Source organism: Tinamus guttatus, unplaced genomic scaffold (assembly GCF_059628265.1).
Source record: "Tinamus guttatus ecotype Peru unplaced genomic scaffold, ASM5962826v1 Tinamus_guttatus_pri_ptg000530l, whole genome shotgun sequence".
NCBI lineage: Eukaryota > Metazoa > Chordata > Aves > Tinamiformes > Tinamidae > Tinamus > Tinamus guttatus.
This window is the reverse complement of record NW_028289064.1, coordinates 6,272,164-6,276,573: the sequence shown is the minus strand read 5'-3', so window position 1 is coordinate 6,276,573 and position 4,410 is coordinate 6,272,164. Positions and strand designations below refer to the sequence as shown.

Genomic DNA, 4,410 nt, shown 5'->3' with positions numbered 1-4,410 from the left:
AATATTACAATGTGCCCATAGATTCAAAATGATGTCTCTCGTATTTTAAGCAGGTGAAGATAAGAATGATCATGATAGGTATAACACCTGAAATAATATCTAGATCACATTTGGTTCAAAATCTTTTAGAGGTACTCCTTTAACAAATACAAATGTTTCTAAAGATTAAAACACTGAAATGCTCTCAGCAAGTCTTATGAACAAAGCACAAAGAACAGTATGAAACTTCTCATATGTATACCAAATGCTCTTCTGCAGCATTGCCAAGTCAAATGTCAAAGTACTCTTCAAAGCCCACATCAAAAAACAAAAAACCTAAGTGGAACACGAGGTGATTATACATGACAACAAAAATTCATGTTTTGTTTATCAAAATCTCAGTGAGAAGAAAAATATAAAACCGAATGAAGCTCAAATCAGTGATTTTGTAATATTCAGTTTGGTAAACTGAGAAATGTGAACAACAGTTTAAAATAGGTTGTCATGATCTCTGACAGGATATCATTCCTGGAAAACCAAGAAGCCTCTTGTTTGTTTCCTTGCTCCAAAGTGCTGATGAGGTTCACAGTCCTGAGCAGTCGGCTGCAAAACATATCTCCCACCTAGCAAGCCACTTGTGAATGCAATGGGACTCAACAACCGTTCTGACACGGTTTCTTGGAGGAACGGGCCTGAATCCCACCTAAGATCTAATAATAAAATACTACTCATATCATAAATTAATATTTTCATTTTCCATCGCTTCCATACCAGCACAACACACTGTCTGAAAAGATACTAAGCCGCCCTAGAATGTCCTGCACCTCCCTAGATTAAGTTTTTGCAGCAGGACAACATCTATTTTACAAAATTCATGGCCAGTTTTTCTTTCAAGTGCATTTCTGCAAGACTTGACATTTACAATACTTACGCATTGCAATAAGGTTTCTTTTCATATCCTTTGTAGTTATTCATGTTCAGAGCCATTTTACAAACTTCACAGTGGAAACATCCTTTATGCCAGTACTGTAAAGAAATATAAAGGAGAATTACTTAAAATATTGATGCTTAGAGAACTATTTTAGGGAACAACAAATGTAAAAACACAACTGCATGCCAGCACTTTGGATGGGCATTAACATTTCTGCAAACTAAATCAAAAGGATTACTTTGGGGCATAACAGGAGGCGCGCTTCTGAAACGCTCTGGGAAACGTGCCTTTTCTGTCTGAGTGACGGTACCTCTCCATCCTGACCTTGCCGGGATTAAAGGCAAGTGAAGCTGGAGTTTGACTAGTTAAAATCAAAAATCAAAGTAGAAATAATATACATACACACATACACATGCATATATATGTGATTGATAAGAATGCAATATTAATTGCATTATGCGTTAATAACTAATACGATGGTTGGTGTTTTGGTATATTTAGCAGAAATTTAACACATAAAACAGTATTTTCATGCCGGGGCTCCCAGTGCCCTGGCTTCCCGGGGGTGCTGGCTGGGGAACGTCAAGCCCCGCAGCCTGGGGGCTGGCAGCGGCCCCGGGGCAGGAACAGGGGCGCTCCCGGCGCGGGCGCAGCGGCTGCGCCAGAGGCCGCGGCGCCCCCGGGCCGCCCCGCTCCGCGCCCGCAGCCCCTTCCCCGCCGCCGCAGCAGAGCAGAGCCCCGGCCCGGCCCGTTGCAGCCCTGCGCCAGCGCGGCCGCCCGGTACCAGCGCGCAGCCTCCCGCGCTGCGGCTCCCGGCGCCGCGGCTCCCTCCCGGTCACTTTATTTGCCACCTGCCGCCTCCCCCGCGGCTGCGCCCCGGCCCCGCGAGGAGCGCAGCGGTCACGGGGGGCTGCGCGGCCCCGCGTGCCCCCTTCCCCGCGCACCTTATCGAGGCAGTTGACTTTCTCGGTGGGATAGACCACTTTGCCACAGCGGGCGCACGGCGGGTTCATGCTGAGGCTCGTGGCGGGCCGCGGGCGGCGGCGAGGACTGCGGAGCGGCGGGCGGCGCTGCGCGGGGCTCCCGCGGGCCGATGTCGCATCCCCTGCCGGGGGCGGAGAGGCGGCGGGGGGAGCCCTCGGCCCGGGCTCCTCCGCGGCGGGCGGGAAGGTCACGGGCGGCGGCTGCGGAGGGAGCGGCGCTCCAGCTGACTGCGGCTCGGCAGCATGTGCGAGTGGGCGGGCGGGGAGCCGCTGCCCGCCCGCCCCCGCCGCCGCCGCCGCCGCCGCCGCCGCCGGGTGCCTGCGCGCTGCGCTGCGCGCCCGCGGCCGCGCTGCGTGACTCACGGCGCTGCGCAGCCGCCGCCGCCACCGGGGGGCACCTGCCCACGGTGGGGGGGTCCCTCCCGCGTTGGGGGCTGCCTCCCTCTCTCGAGGACACGGGAGGTGCTGTCGCCCCGCCGGAGGAGCGGGAGGGAGGCTCGCTCGGTCCCCCGCCTTGGCGGAAGCAAGCAGCCCGTTTTGGGCTCAGAAGTGCGCTTTTCATGCAAAATGCCTCCCGTGGAGCTGCAGCGGGCAGCATGTGTGAGGCGAATATCTCCGCCTGAATTAGGGTTTGCAGGCAGAGCTAGAGTTCCCTTCACTGCGGCGGGGGGTCTCTCCACGCTCTCAGCTCTGTACGCCCCTTACTCTGAAGGCAGGATTTTGCGGTATTCCCAGGCGCTGTAACCAGGACCCTAGCAGTCCCCCGGGACACTGAAACGGGCAACCCCGAATTTCTGCTAGAACAGTAGATTCACCTCCTCCGAGCAGGCAGATTCGTTTTTGGTTTGATCATTAAGTGCTGTGGGAATGTTGCAGAAAAAAAAAAAAATGATGCATTTTTCCCTAGGCATGGACTTGGTTGGCTACCTGGAATGTAAGCCGTGCTGAGGAAAGTGCTCAAGCCAGTGCATTGCAGCCGATTCCAAGGTAAGAGGTTTCTCAGTAGGGCAAGGACAAATTCTGCACATAGCTGAGCATTATTAAGTAATCAGAATGCAGTCAGCTAAACCGGAATACTTGGCTGTAATTCTCCCTTAGCAACCCAACTTTTATACACTGACTGGTTAAAGACATAGGGAGAAACATCAATGTCATTGAAATTAATATGTGATTAAATGAGAAATACCTAATCGAGCTTTAAATATTATATGACAAAAGTTGTAAAGCTTCTTCTGCCTCATCTAGAGATAAACATCTGGCACCCAATAGAACTCATAATGAGAGGCTGACTCTGCTACAAGCAACAGGAAAGCAGATTTGCAAGCAATTTTGTAAATGCTTGTTTTCTGTTCTGTCTTAGTGACACAGGAAATGGCAAACTATTGACCAACTAGGTCTCCATTCCTGCAGTCTGATCCATTGGGGGACTAGTCTGAGCTATTCTCAGAATTTAAAAGTCATGAATGGGATTTTTTTCTCTCTCTTTTTGGCTGTTGTTGTTAACCAGGTTGTTTTTGATCTGGAATCTAAGATTTAACCTTTCAGTATTCATTACAGGCATGATAATTTTTCTCAAATGCGTGAACATCAGTTTGGCATCAGTTTATTATTTCCAGTATTCCCCAGGTAGAAAAAGGTGCATATATGGCCTGCAGTGCAGATGCAGTGAATCTCATCGTCTGCTCTGTATGGACTACACAGATTGCCTAACACTTTCTGCCGGACACTCTGACTAGAGCTAGACAATAGCTTTTATTCAAGGCACTCCAAATGCCAGGAATCTGAGCATATTGGTAGAGGAAACCTGAATACTTGGTAACTTGACCTTTTCTGCAGGAACTCTCATTTGTGGAGCTAAGATCACCACTGAATTGAATTAGGCACTGCACAGCCACAGAGCAGGCATTCTGCTAAGGGTAGTGTGGAGGGGGAGTAGCAAGTCTATAACAGGAATTGGCATGGACACCCAGCTAAATTAATCTTAAATACAGAGCAGGGTAAACACTTTTTTTTTCTTTCCTGCTCACTGAACTGCATTCAACCTGATAGTTTACAAGGGAAAAGGCTTTGTAGTTCGTTAGAAATAGAGGCAACCAGTTCCCCCAAAGCACAAATGCAGAATCTTTAAGAATGCAGCATATTCTTGGAAGTTCCAGTTTATTAAAATCACATTCAGAGCCATCTCCTCAGCATACAGACAAATATCATTAGCATGTTACTCTTAGTCTTCACACTGCAGTAAAATCTCCAATCTTAGAGGGAAGACTCTTCATAAACAAAATATCAACACTAAAATGAAATAGTAAAATAAATAGGAATATCTGAAGTTCTATATTAATTGTTTTGGCCGTATGAAAATATTCCAATAGTCATCATTTTTTCGAGATGCTTTCATTAACTTCTAATAGTTTTTTCCCATAAGTAGAGAAAAATGTCTGAATCAGAATCTCCAATGCCAAAGCACAGACCTTGTTCCTCATGAACCACAACTTTTTTTTTTCCTAGCGTTTTATAATG

The 4,410-nt window shown here is 48.2% G+C and overlaps 1 long non-coding RNA gene across 1 annotated transcript; it reads right to left on the bottom strand.

Moving 5' to 3' along the window:
* Positions 1-922: 922 nt before the first annotated feature.
* On the bottom strand, positions 923-1,956 carry LOC148592734 (uncharacterized). Its single transcript, XR_015913906.1, has 2 exons — positions 1,855-1,956; positions 923-1,005 (listed from the first exon to the last, which is right to left on the bottom strand). It is a non-coding gene; the product is annotated as an uncharacterized LOC148592734 (long non-coding RNA).
* Positions 1,957-4,410: the final 2,454 nt, after the last annotated feature.